The 16,449-nt window shown below is 36.1% G+C and overlaps 1 pseudogene; it reads right to left on the bottom strand.

Annotated features, from left to right (window-relative positions):
• Nucleotides 1–3,694: 3,694 nt before the first annotated feature.
• On the bottom strand, nucleotides 3,695–16,360 carry LOC112070061 (cytohesin-3-like; annotated as a pseudogene).
• Nucleotides 16,361–16,449: the final 89 nt, after the last annotated feature.

Raw genomic sequence — 16,449 nt, 5'->3', positions numbered from 1 at the left:
AAACCTATGTGACATTATAACCATGTCAGTGGTCCATGGCTATATTTGTCATCTTAATAAAAAAGAAGCAATAGGGACTAAGATGTATTTTGCTTCTTTTTTATGCATAGCAATTACAAAGAGTAAAGGACATTTTCTTATTGAAATTATAGTGTGAAGTCTTGTATATAAAAATGCCAAAGATGTATGAGACCACACATACTTCATGTAATTGACTGACTTCCTATCTCTGATGTGTGACTGTTGTTTTATATGAAATCATAATATTAAAAATAACTTTTGTATTTTGTTCTGCAATCATTTACAGAGGACATTGCTAAATCAAGTTCTCTTCTCCACAGTCATGTGATTTTTTGTTTTTGGACATGATCATATTTTTCTTGCGCAACCTTTAGAATACATTTCCTATCACTATCTTATCTGTAGATTTGTCGAAGAATTGGATGAATATGCATAAGCTCCGCTTGTTGTAGATATGGTTTGGGTGGTATACAAATGTTTTGGCTGCCGGTATAATAAGTACAATTGATAGCTGTTTTGTTTTTGTTTTTCTCTGGGTGCATCAGTGTTTTTATTCCCACCCTTGTTTGAAGAGAAATTTATGCGAGAATTCACTTTTACAAAAAGCATATAGACATTTCTTTGGTTCACTCTTGCCTGTAAAGCTTTAGGGAAAGGTTTCATAAGATTGTAGCCTATGCTTACTGTACCTTCACTCAAACAGTGTACTGTATATTGTGTGTGGACATACAGTACTGTATATTTAACTGTGAGTGAGAGAGGACTTACAACATATACATACTGTGTATATTACAGTAGCCCTCTTCATGGATATTGCTGTCACACGTGGGGAGTGTTAGTGTATCACTCCCTGCATCAACTCTTATCCCTGTATGTTTTGTCTCTCATATCTGCATAAGGGCTATAGTAACCTCAGAGCAGAACCACAGCCTTATGACAGACACACACACAGGAACTGATGTGCACAGGAAGGATGCTTGTTTTTTTCATACCACAGGTGCAGGCCTCATTTCACAGTAGAAATACAGCACTTAAAGGAAAACCCCACCCCAAAACAATATTTTGGTATTTGGTTCATTAGTCCATTGCTGATATAGTCCCAAAATGTCCCAAAAAGTTTTAAAGATGTATAACTTTCAAAATAGAGAAATACAGCCGGTATGATGCATCTTTCATCACATGATGCTAAAAAAACGCAGCACCTCAATACACAGTACCTCAGGATGACCACATGACATGATTCAATGTTTCTTCATTAGGAGCTGTGCATTTGGGTTGCTAAAATATATTTTCCCATATCATGGGAGACATAAAGCATATTGATGAGTGGTTATTAAACTCTGACACCTAATAAGTATTGAAAACTGAAAACCAACAACAGATTATAATCTGGCACCATCTACTGGACATTTTAGAAGTTCAAATAGTGTTGTCTTCGATAATATCTTTGTGTTTTTCCTTATTTGTGTTGAACAATATCAGATTGATTAAATGTGTATCACTAAATAATAAAAATAGTTTAAAACTGTACTTAGTTAGATTTTACACTGAACAAAAATATAAACGAAACATGCAACAATTTCAAAGATTTTACTGAGTTACAGTTCATAAAAGTAAATCAGTCAATTTAAATAAATTCATTAAGCCCTAATCTATGGATTTCACATGATTGGGAATGCAGATACGCATCTGTCGGTCACAGATACCTTTAAGAAAAGGTAAGGGTGTGTATCAGAAAACCATCAAATCTGGTGTGACCACCATTTGCCTCATGCAGCACGACTCCTTCGCATAGAGATTTTAAAGCTGTTGATTGTGGCCTGTGGAATGTTGTCCCACTCCTCTGTTGTGCGAAATTGCTGGATATTAATGGGAACTGGATCACGCTGTTGGACACGTCAATCCAGAGCGTCCCAAACTCATACTCAATGGGTGACATGTCTGGTTAGTATGCAGGTCATGGAAGAACAGGGACATTTTCAGCTTCCAGGAGTTGTGTACAGATCCTTGCAYCATGTGGCCGTGCATTATCCTGCTGAAACATGAGGTGATGGCGGTGGATGAATGTCACGACAATGAGCCTCAGGATCTCATCATGGTATCTCTGTGCATTCAAATTGACATTGATAAAAATGCAATCGTGTTCGTTGTCTGTAGCTTATGCCTGCCCATACCATAAACCCACTGCCACCATGGGGCACTGTACCCACACGACGCCATACACACTGTCTGCCATCTGCCCAGTACAGTTGAAACCGGGATTTATCCGTGTAGAACACACTTCTCCATCGTGCCAGTGGCCATCGAAGGTGAGCATTTACCACTGAAGTTGGTTAAGATGCCAAACTGCAGTCAGGTCAAAACCCTGGTGAGGACGACGAGCACGCAGATGAGCTTCCCTAAGATGGTTTCTGACAGTTTGTGCAGAAATTATTTGGTTGTGCAAACCCATAGTTTCATCAGCTGTCCAGGTAGCTGGTCTCAGACGATCCCGCAGGTGAAGAAGCCGGATGTGGAGGTCCTGGTCTGGCGTGGTTACACGTGTGGTTGTGGCCCCACATGTGGTTGTGGGGCCGGTTGGACGTACTGCCAAAATCTCTAAAACGACATTGGAGGCGGCTTATGGTAGAGAAACAAGCATTCAATTCTCTGGCAAAAGCTCTGGTAGACATTCCTGCAGTCAGCATGCCAATTGCACGCTCCCTCAAAACTTGAAACATCTGTGGCTTTGTGTTGTGTAACAAATTTTAGAGTGGCCTCTTATTGTCCCCAGCACAAAGTTCACCTGTGTAATGATCATGCTGTTTAATCAGCTTCTTGATATGCCCCACCTGTCAGATGGATGGATTATCTTGGCAAAGAAGAAACGCCCACTAACAGGGATGTAAACAAATTTGTAAAAATAAAAATGTAGAACATTTTGAACTTTTCTGCAATCTTTTATTTCAGCTCATGAAACATGGGACCAACACTTTATATGTTGCGTCTATATTTTTGTTCAGTAAATATCTAAGATATTTATGATTATAATAATAATAAMAAGAAGAAGGTGTATTACATTTGTAAAGCGCATTTCATTATACAGAATAAATATAAAATGAACAGGGAAACTGAAACAAAGAACACAGCTGAAGCTACAAGGGACAATGAAACCAATGAGCACCGCTATCAACATAAAGCCTTCCTGAAGAGAAAGGTCTTCAGTCCCGCTTTTTAGGCCCGTTTGATGTAATTATAATCTGCTACTATCTGTCATCTGTTGTGAAAGAAGTGCACACATATTTATAATAAAATATGTATATATTGTTTATTAAACATTATTAAGGCATGTATACAGACATGTGTATTATCACTGTCTGTACTTTAAAGGCAATGTGCAAAATAACTTTCTATTATAATACAGTATTTACAAAATATGTACGTTATGAGTTGAAAAATAAATCCATACATATTTCAAAAAATATTTATACAATGCCTCTAAGACAATGACAGAATGTGGCAACACTGAATCAGTGTTGAAGTTTTGTGTCCACGTAACAGGAATTCTATAGGCTTGGGAGAGGAAAAGGCTAGTAGTACAGAGGCTTACTAGGAACTGAAATCGCTGAGCCTGGTGCAAGGTGAAAAGGTGGTGCATTTCCATAATACTTACCTGATATTTCCTTTGTTCTATGCTTATGGTACAGAATCAACTAGAACTATATACAACTACATTTGAGTAACTTTGCATTATACATTACATGTTCAAATCTGTCCTTATAGAATGATGCATTATTATTATTATTACAGTGCTACACACTTATTTTGGTTTGCAACTCTCTCACGTACTTTTAAATTCTTATTTCTAAGAAATATTGACAGAAATCACTTTCTATTAGTAATTGAACAGACTGAGTGACTCTAACTTCAACCATAAAATTAGACCTACAGTATGAGGTATGGGGAGATTCTGGTTTGACAGCTTTAAACCACACACAGGTCACAATTATCTTTTTTCATTCTGAGTTACAGTATTGCACTAATGCTGTACTGTACAGCATTGTAATGTTAAGCGCCATGTCTATTTACTTGAACCAGTCCATCATTTCCAAGCATTTCAAAAAACTGGCTGTTACGGAGAGGTTACCTCTACAGAACATTACCGGGCTCAATTCCCATGATGCTTTACATCATGTCCGATGTCTCAGTCCTGTGAAGCATTGTTGTTGTTGATGACTTTCCTCTTGCGCAATGACACCAGGTCGTAGAAGGGATCCTTGGTGATACTTGCTCTGCGGGAAAGACAGAGAGAAAAATAAGACAAGTGTCCAAATGATCATCATCATCAAGTTCACTTTATCCTATTGATTGCCAGTTGTGTCCTGGTGCCAGGACACAACTGTCCTTTGGGATGTCATTTGTGAAGTGTATGGCGTGTAGTACAGGTATGTGTTAAGCCTGGGTTGAGGTGTCTGACCTGATGGAGCCTATCCAGTCATCTCTCTCATCTGCTGTGGCTGCACTCATCCTGTAGGACTGGTGTTTCCCCTCCACCACCCTGCCTCCGTTCTCTGTCTTGCACGCCTTGATCTTCTGCCCTCTGGGGTTGTAGATCTCTAGACAATACTGCTCACAAAGAAGCACACACATGCATACAAATGTTCACAAAACACACACCCAAGCCAAATGACTGGTAATAACTTTTTTCAAAAAAGGAAATGATCCCAWAGTATATTGGTCTAATTACTCCTAATCTTCCAGTTAAAACCTTCCTTTCTCATACGGAGGCTATGAGTCATACTGTGCCATGACAGCTAAGAGAGTAGCTTCTGTAAATGTGACTTCTGCACAGACTATGAGACTGAAACACCATAGAACAGGTGGCACTGCCATCAACCGTAAAAAGAAATATGCAGTCAGTGCAATACACTGTACCTGTTTGATAGAGTCTTCTATCTCTCTCACACAGAGGTTCTCAAGGGGAATGATTCCTATGGGGTCTTTATCCTGAGGGAGGAGGAGAGAGKGATGCTTTGGTCAAGGACTATCATTTAGCAGTAACTACTATCATCTTTTATCCTAAATTCCATTACTGGCAAACCCTGTGACAAAGTTGAGGGTATAGCATACTCACTGTGGTATACTCAAAGTAGTACAGACAGCTGTCTGTCAAAATAAACCACCGCCTCTTCCATGTTTTCACCCTTCCTCCTGCAGAGAGGAAAYGTTWACATTTCYTTACACAAATAAAACGTTTAATCATAAAATTCTCCATCCAACACACTCCATAAAGGAAATCAGATCATTCTGTGGTAAGCTTATTTTTAATGCTTGGTAATGGCACAATTATAAGACAATTCRCTCAGSTAYTMATATTGCWAATCATCTCACCCATTTTGAGCAGCCAACCCTCTCTGTCCGGGTTGAAGAAGGTGTGTGTGAGGTCGTTCCCATCATCCTCTGGAATTTTGAARGGCTCGTTCCGAATGCTCTCATAGAGTTTCTGGATTTAATGAGGTAGTAGATGAGAGTTAACTACAGCTACAGACAACAACAACCAAATAGGGGTCACATTCTGAGAGTGGAGTTAACTCCTGACCTCTGACCCCTGAGGACTCACCATGAGCAGGTCGTTGGGCAGGTCACCCCCGTTGTTGATGCCTCTGTTCATACTGAAAAAGCGCTCCAGAGTGGGCTTGTCCTTCACGTTGGGGTTATGGAGACTAGTGTTCAGCATGATGACGGCAAAGGACAGGATGTAGCAGGTGTCTGTTTGAAACACCCACACATTTCATTACTGTTTGGTCAATGATATGTATTTGCATCCTTAATCAACATCACCTTTGTGAAATGATTTGAATATGCCTCAAAATGTACTCCTCAACCCCCTCCCCATCTGTCTTGGTGATCTGTCAGTGTAGGGAGTCAGCAGCATGGTAGAGAAGGCTGGTTCCTGTGCACTACAGTACTGTACAGTACCTGTTGACTGGAAGACCCCTGCATTACAGTCACAGTAGCGTGTAGCGAATGCCTCCATCATCCTATCAATCTTCTGGGCTTCTCCAGGGAGACGGAAACTCCACAGGAACTGCCTACAGGGATGAGCCAGGGAACAGACAGGGATCAGACAGGATTTACTGTGGAAATGAATATAATAATGAGAATATATTCATGTATGAGTGTAAGAGATACACCAGTGTAGCGCAGCACTAACCTCAGTGCCTGCACCAGATTCAGGTCGGAGAACTCGTGTAGTTCTACAAAGGCTTTCAGAGTTTGAAGGTGCATTTCCTCCCTGCATGAACACAAACAAGAGTCAAATCAGTGATATGGAGATTATTGAGATAATGAGTGGTTATGACAGTCATCATTATCGCCATCAACAAAGTCATCATTATCCCCATCAACAAAGCCATCATTATCCTGGTCATGTTCAGAAGCATTGTGTACCTCTCTCCTAAAAAGTCCCCAATGGCTGTCTTGTTCAGTCCTTCCTCTTTGTATAGGAACTCAGCCACTGCCTCTGCTGTCCACTCCAACAGGTCATTGTCAACCAGGTACTGAATACCCTGGGGGAAGAGGCCATGACAAGTCAATGAACATGTTTGAACTTGGAAGATATGAATGCATTATCGCATAGTTGTATGTGTAATAAAATTAAAAAAATAGCAGAAATCATAATGAGGTCCAAAGCACTGTGATGTGCAGTAGTGGTCATGGACATATGAAATATTCTGTATGCATTGTCTGCAATTCTGAGAGAGCCACCAGAAGCAATATATCTTCTTATATCTAAACAATGCAGAGCCTCCAGCTAAAGAAACCAATGATCCGCTTGATTGGATCTCTAGCCTCTGCACACACCCAAACACAGGCTTTTCTCCAGGGTGGTCATCAGGCCAGGCTTTTCTCCAGGGTGGACATACAGGCCAGGCTTATCTCCAGGGTGGTCATACAGGCCAGGCTTTTCTCCAGGTGGTCATACAGGCCAGGCTTTTCTCCAGGGTGGGCATACAGGCCAGGCTTTTCTCCAGGGTGGTCATACAGGCCAGGCTTTTCTCCAGGGTGGACATACAGGCCAGGCTTTTCTCCAGGGTGGACATACAGGCCAGGCTTTTCTCCAGGGTGGTCATACAGGCCAGGCTTTTCTCCAGGGTGGTCATACAGGCCAGGGGGACTTTATATTATGGCTTTGACCTCTCTTCAGAGAGGAAAGGAAGGGTGTTTGTGGTTTGAGCAGGAGTGTGCACCTCCGCTCCTCTTCACGGAACAGGATGTGGTTCTCTCTCATTTTCTCTCCCCTCTCTCTGCCTCCACACAGTTGCACTTCTGCACATAAGTCACGTCACTCGCTCAGCATTCATTCGTTTGTGTCAGATTATTTGTTCTGTCTCTTGCAGTTAACTATTCAAACTTCTAGCTGTGGCAAGCCTCCATCAGTAGAGATGTGATAACTATACAGATCTTTACTACTTAATGTTATAATTGAAGCACTTCACATTTCAGTACATATCTGATCCGTATGTATTTGTGTTTAGTGTATTCCATATTGAGTAATGTTTGACTTTGTCTTACCAGAGAACCTCACCAGGAAAACTAAGGGCTCTAATTACAGTCTGTGACATGAGCTCACCTTTTTAGGATCCATGTTGAATTTCTTTTTCCCACTTAAGAACTCTTGTTTTTCACAACATTTTTGCTGAAGAGAGACAAAGACAAAACAGAATAAATATTGACAAAGGTTAATTACACCACTTTTACCCAGGAGCGTTATACTAGCTACAGTATGTGTCCACTGCATAAGGATGACACACAGTGAGAGTGAGACAATTAAAGGAAGCTGGGGTTGTCCTGCCTGGAATATGTCTGTGTTTCATGGCTGCTGACATATAAGAGTTTTACCACATTCCTGTAGCTGCTAGTGAAGAAACAGGAAYCACACATATACAGAGGGGCCTTACAGATGGGGGGCAGAATCTGTTCTTGTTCTTGAAGACAACACCCCCAGAGCCCACTTGTGAGGACGAAGAGGTGACCACAGTGGGGGGGGGGGGGGTTCAGGGGGTGCACCTCTACTACCTGCGGCTATGCCTCCATACCTTTCTTAGTCTGAGTTAGGGAGGGATAGGACGTCAGAGATGTGAGAGGAGCCTCTTTGTCAAGATGGATGTCAGGGAGTATTGTTGATCTGGTGTTTGMGCTGTGATAGATTCAAAAGAAGCTACCACACACTGCAAAGTGTTACTGTAGCTAACTCTCCCACAGAGGAAGAGGCCTACTGGTRAATGGTAACCTATCCGAATGAGCCATTGTGCAAGTTCTAACTTACTTCTCCTCGTCCGCCTCAATGTTGTGGATTTCCGTCATGACGCTGTTAATCTCCAACCTCAGCTTCTACACAAGGGAAAATGATGTCAAAGGGATGAGATGATAATATGTGGTYTTTTAGCCATAGCTYARTCAAGCCCTTGGCACATACAGAGGTACAGGGTCAGTCTACTCATAAAACTGMATGRTTCTGAGATGTTYTAACTTTTGAYGGAGYCTTTTGTGAATGTAATAACTGCTGTAGGTAATGTCACAATACAGTTAGTTTTATTCTGGCAAAATGCAGTTTCATAAAGCATTTTGACTGTACAAAAAGAGCCKTGGTTGAGAGSATGATTTACTATACCTGAATGTCATCTAATAGGTCACTCTTATGAAACTTCKTGGTGTCTATCTCCTGCCTCTCCATTGAGCTAAGCATTGTGGAAGCTGTAMAATTGATTATACACACAAACACAAACATACAGATGAAACCATCATTATCATCCAATGCATAAATGAAGCAGTCGGACAAAACCCCTGAGACCTAATTGAGACATCTTCCTYTATACACTGAAAATYTCAAAGGTGTCAGAAATGTGCKTTGACAACCACCCTCAKACCAACCCTAGCATACAGTAACTRAACATACTGCACTTCTCAGCACTAGCTAAATATAACTGCTGAACTTCAGCTTTTTATAGAATGAGCCCCAGTAATGTCCATTAGTAAGTGATCTGCTCTAGTCTTTGTCCTCATAACAGCTTCATCACAGTGTTGCGATGGGTTATTCATTAACGTCCCTTCTCAGGTTATGAAACTAGACAGCACAACATTATTAACTAGACAAACACATTATACTTAGACAACACCAACATTATAACTTAGACACACAACATTTATAACTGACAATACAACCATTTAGAACTGACCAACACAGACCATTGATATAGATTGTTCAGACAACCTACATTAGTAACTAGACAACACAACATTATAACTTAGACACACACATAGTATAACGAACAACACTACATGTATAACTAGACAATACAGACATTATAACTAGACAACCTACAGACATTTATAACTAGGACCAACAAGACATTATTAACTAGAACAACACAACATATAACTAGACCAACATACCAAATTATAAACTAGACAATACAACATTATAATGAGAAAGACAACATTAATAACTATGACAATCACATTTATACTAGACACACACATTATAAACGGACACAAAATACTACTTAATACAATAACTAGCACAATACAGACATTATAACTTGAACAACAATCCTAACATATACAAGACCATATAACAACACTAAATACACAAACATTATAACTAGACAAACTAACATTATAAACTGAGCAATACAGCATCTATATACTAGAAACACCCCAATAAATAACTAGACAACACAGAGCGGGATGTGGATAACTTAGACAAGTGGGCAACAACATGGTGGGTAATCTAAGGGGAACAATTACAACAATAACTAGAACAAGCACAAACTCTATACTTAACAGACACCTATCTAACATTACGGTGGAAATCTAATGAGGGCGGAAGGGCGGGAGCAGCGGGCTGTTAACAGACAATACACACATTATAACTAGACAAATACAACAGTATAACTAGACAACCACAACATGTTATAAGGTTGGGGTGGAGACAGATACATACATTATAAAAGGCGGTGGGATGGGGACAAACACAACATCTATTAATTAGGACAACACACATTATACCCTGACAACACAGCATTAAACAGACATACAGAATCAGTTTATAACTAGACAACACAACCATATATAACTAGACAAAGGCACAGTACATGTGGTAAGCAGGACGAATACAACGGATTATAACTAGGAAGATGTGGTGGCGGTGACGGTAGGGAGGAGCGATTGGTATAACTAGACAACACAACCATACTACTACTAGACAACACAACATCTTATAACCGTTTAGCACAAACAAACATGCTATATGACTCACTCACGAACAAGCTACAACTATCTATTAACTTAAGACAAACTACATTTAATGAACTAGCCAGCAACTAACAACGCATCCTATTTCAATTCTTAGAACAGGAGTGCGGAGCTGAACGAGTCGTATAACTAGGGGTGGGGTGGCTAGCAACACAACATTCTATAGAAACTAGACAACACAACATTAACTAGACACACAACATTATAACATAGACAACACAACATTATACTAGTACAAACGAACATTATAATAACAATAAACAACATATAACATCAGACAAACAACATTATACACTTAGACAAAATACAACATATTATAACTAGACAACACAACATTATAACTAGACAACACAACATTATAACTAGACAACACAACATTATTAACTAGACAAACAACATTATAACTAGACAACACAACATTATAACTAACAAACAACATTAAAACTAGACAATACAACATATAAACTAGACAACACAACTATATTAACAAACACAACAGACTAAACTAGACAAACACAACATTATAACTAGACAACAAACATTATAACTAGACAACCAACAGACATTATAACTTAGACATACAACATTATAACTAGACAAACAACATTATAACTAGACAACACACATTATAACTGACAATCAATTATAACTAGACAACACAACATTATAACTGTACAAAACAAACATTATAACTACGACAACACAACATTATAATTAGACAAACAACATTATAACTAGACAACTACACATTATAACTAGAACAATACAACATTATAACTAGACAACACAACATTATAACTAGACAACACAACATTATAACTAGACAACACAACATTATAACTAGACAACTACAACATTATAACTAACAACAAACATTATAACTAGACAAATACAACATTATAACTAGACAACACAACATTATAACTAGACAACAACATTATAACTAGACAATACAAACATTTATAACTAGACAACACAACATTATAAATAGACAATACAACATTATAACTAGACAACACAACATTATATAGACAACACAACATTAATAACTAACAACAACACATTATAACTAGACAACAAACATTATAACTAGACACACAACATTATAACTAGACAAACAACATATATAACTAGACAATACAACATTATAACTAGACAACACACATTATAAACTAGACAACACAACATTATAACTAGACAACACAACATTATAACTACAACACAACATTATAACTAGACAACACAACATTATAACTAGACAACACACATTATAAACTAGACAAACACAACATTATAACTAGACAACACAACATTATAAACTAGCAACACAACATTATAACTAGACAACACAACATTATAACTAGAACAACACAACATTATAACTAGACAACAACAACATTATAACTATACAACACAACATTATAATACACAAACAAACAATTATAACTAGACAATACAACATTATAACTAGACAATACAACATTATAACTAGACAAACACAACATTATAACTAGACACACACACATTATAACTAGACAACACAACATTATAACTAGACAACACAACATTATAACTAGACAACACAACATTATAACAGACAACACAACATTATAACTAGACAACACAACATTATAACTAGACAACACAACATTATAACTAGACAAACAACATTATAACTAGACAACACAACATTATAACTAGACAACACAACATTATAACTAGACAACACAACATTATAACTAGACAATACAACATTATAACTAGACAATACAACATTATAACTAGACAACACAACATTATAACTAGACAACACAACATTATAACTAGACAACAAAACATTATAACTAGACAACACACATTATAACTAGACATACAACATTATAACTAGACAACACAACATTATAACTAGACAAAACAACATTATAAACTAGAACACAACACAACATTATAACTAGACAACACAACATTAATAAAACAAAATATAACTAGACAAACACAACATTATAACTAGACAAACACAACATTATAACTAGACAACACAACAATTATAACTAGACAACACAACTTATATAATAGCAAACAACATTATAACTACACCATTATAACTAGACAACACAACATTATAAATGACACCAACTAACAACACAACATATAATAACACAATAAAACAATATAACTAGACAATACAACATTATAACTGACAACAACATTTATAAAATAGACAACACAACATTATAACTAGAAACACAACATTATAAATAGAAACACAACATTATAACTTAGACAATACAACATTATAACTAGACAACACAACATTATAACTAGACAACACAAATAATAACTAGACAATACAACATTATAACTAGACAACAAACATATAATAGACAACACAACATTATAACTAGACAACACAACATTATAACTAGACAACACAACATTATAACTAGACAACAATTACAACATTATAACTAGACAATACAACATTATAACTAGACAACACAACATTATAAATAGACAACACAACATTTTATAACTAGACAACACAACATTATAAATAGACACCACACATTATAACTAACAATACAACATTATAACTAGACAAACACAACATTATAACTTAGACAACACAACATTATAACTAGACAACAACAACATTATAACTAGACAACACCAACATTATAACTGACAACACAAACATTATAACAGACATACAACATATAACTAACAACACAACATTATAATAGACAACTACAACATTATAACTAGACAAAACAACATTATAATTACACAATAAAACAATTATAACTAGACAATACAACATTATAACTAGACAAACAACATATAAACTAGACATAACAACAATAAATTAGACAATACAACATTTTAGAACTAACACATACAACTTATAACTAGACAATACAACATTATAAACAAGACAACACAACATTATAACTAAACAAACAGCCAACAATAATATAAACTAACACACACACATTATAACTAGACAATACAAACTATTATAACTAGACAACACAACATTATAACTAAGAAAAACCTCACTAACATCTATAACTAGAACCAACACAAGACAATCAATCATATACAACTTAGACAATACAAACATTATAACTAGACATTGTAAACACAACATCTTTACTATAAACTCAGCACTCAATAAAATCTCATTCCTACATAATAACTTAAATGTAACAATAACAACACATATAATCTTACAATACAACATTATAAACTAGACAACATACAACATTATATAAAACTTAGATAACAATCACACAACTTTATAACTAGACAATCATATAAACAACATTATAATCTAGACAACACCAACATATATAACCTAGACATAACAACAACCATTTATAACTAGACAACACAAACATTATAACTAAATAACAACACAACAAACTGATAACTAGACAATACAACATTATTAACTAGACTAACACAACATGTAAACTACAGTACAACACAACATTATAACTAACAAACTACAACATATATTACTACAAAAACAACCATATAACTAGACAAAATACAAACATTATAACTAGACAAATACAACAATTAACCTAGATCAATACAACATTCATAATAGACAACACAACATTATAACTAAACAAATACAACATTATAAACTAGACAATAACACACTTATAATTACACAATTAAACATTATAACTAGACAAAACAACATTAATAACTAGACAAACAACAAATAACTAGACAATACAACATATATAATAGACAAACAACATTAAACTAGCAAAACATTATAAACGAGACAACAACATTATAAACTAGACAAAACCAACATTATAATACACAAAACAAACATATATACTAGACAAACCACAACATTATAACTAGAACAACACCAACGATTTATAGCAGACAACACAGACATTTATAACTAGACAACACAACATTATAAACTAGACAACACAACCATTTAATAGACAACAGAAACATTAATAACTAACCAACAACATTATAAATAGACAACACAACATTATAACTAGACAATACAACATTAAACTAGCAACTTAATACAAACATCATATAAACTAGACAACACAGCCACATATAACTAGACAATACAACATTATAACTAACAACAACATACATTATAATAGACAACACAACAATATTAAACTAGACAATACAACATTATAAACTAACAATACACATTAAACTAGACCAAACAACATTATAATTACGACAATAAAAACTCAAATATTATAACTAGGACAATACACAGTGTAAATAAGCTAAGAGACAACTACAAACGATTATAACTAGACAATACAACATTATAAGTTAGACAACAGAAACCATTAATACACTAAACAATACAACAATATAGTAACTATAAGACCAGAACATCAACATTTATACTAATATTACCACAATAAGAGACCAAATATTACTAGTTACGACAATGACGAACATTGTCATAACTTCAGAATCAATCTATACTACAATAAGAAGCTGAATAACTAGAAGAGCAACACAAATATAACAGACAATACCAACAGTTTCAGACAAAGTATGACAATTTACAAATATCTTATATAGTCTAAGATACAGAGCTAAGCCTATTGAACGATTATAACTAAACAATACAACAATAGGTATTAACCTAGACATACAACTAGCTCATAACTAGAGCAATACAACATTATAACGAGACAACACAACATTATAACTAGACAATACAACATTATAACTAGACAACACAACATTATAACTAGACAACACAAAATTATAACTACACAATAAAACAATATAACTACACAATACAACATTATAACTTGACAATACAACAATATAACTAGACAATACAACATTATAATTACACAATACAACATTATAACTAGACAATACAACATTAACTAGACAGTACAACCTTAACTAGACAGTACAACCTTAACTAGATAATACAACATCACCAAACTCCATCTATCTTGGCAATTAGATTGTTGAACACTATACTGTGAGCAACACCTCTGAACGTTACTTGATAGTCAGTAATGAGAACTTGAGGTATATAAAGGCTATATGACAACAARATMRCTCTATAAAGTCAGGTGATGCTATAATAAAGTGAATAACATTCATCACTGTGGTAAAAGTGATCAAAACAAACCATTTGAATACGTTGAACACTGCTGACTTTATACCACAGTGTATATAGGTCCAGGTAAAGAGACTGAAAGCACAATAGTCACTGTAGACGGTAGTGAATATCTATTGTGAAGACAGGTACTATATCAGTACACTTTCTTATTAGTGTATTTCATTTTCATTTCTCAAATAAGATATTCACAGCAACAACTCAAACCCCCATTGTCTAGCGACACTTCAACACTTCATCATCTTACATAAAGACACGTCATGTATTGTTCATGGTGTTAGTCCCCAGATACTATAGCCTAATTAGGGATGTTGTTACATTGCAAAATGGACTGTAAAACGTAAAAACCTTACATTTTCCCCAGAGGAAGCTGTCTTTTCTTTGGCTGCCCATGTTGAAGGTGTTGGAGAGAGACTGTGGCTGTACAGGAAGCATGTGTCAGTGTTGAAGTAATGTAGCCTTCTGCAAGAAGGGCATAAGCTACAGTGTCAATAGCATCCTCAAAACATAATGAACTGACCACCTAAAGTCAGTGCTGTTACTGATATACTGTACAATATACATATACTGTACAAGTAAAGAAGGTGTGTGTGTGTGTGTGTGTGTGTGTGTGTGTGTATTGACTGGTGATACCAATTCGAGATAGATCTAATGCACAATGTCCATAATTATTCAGCAGTCAGTATAAATATGTAGCCAACATAAGTGACCTTAAGCCATTTGAAAATCCCTTGTGCTGAACTCAAACAACCACAGATTGAAACTCTGGGGAGACTAATAGATCAACCAATTGCTTACCTTCATAAATAGATGTATGAGGTCATGAGAGAGTAATTACGTTCTGACAACACTCATGTAGACATGTACAGTAGATGGGAAGAGTGCTTCAGGCAGGGGTGGAAGCCACTTGTGACGCCTCAAGTCAAGTACCATGCCCAGACTTGCGCAACTCAAACTGTGAGTGCGTTTGTAAATTC

The sequence above is a fragment of the Salvelinus sp. IW2-2015 genome, unplaced genomic scaffold (genome assembly GCF_002910315.2).
Source record: "Salvelinus sp. IW2-2015 unplaced genomic scaffold, ASM291031v2 Un_scaffold1213, whole genome shotgun sequence".
In the NCBI taxonomy this organism is placed as follows: domain Eukaryota; kingdom Metazoa; phylum Chordata; class Actinopteri; order Salmoniformes; family Salmonidae; genus Salvelinus; species Salvelinus sp. IW2-2015.
The sequence above is the reverse complement of the archived record's forward strand: the minus strand, read 5'-3'. Positions and strand labels throughout refer to the sequence as shown.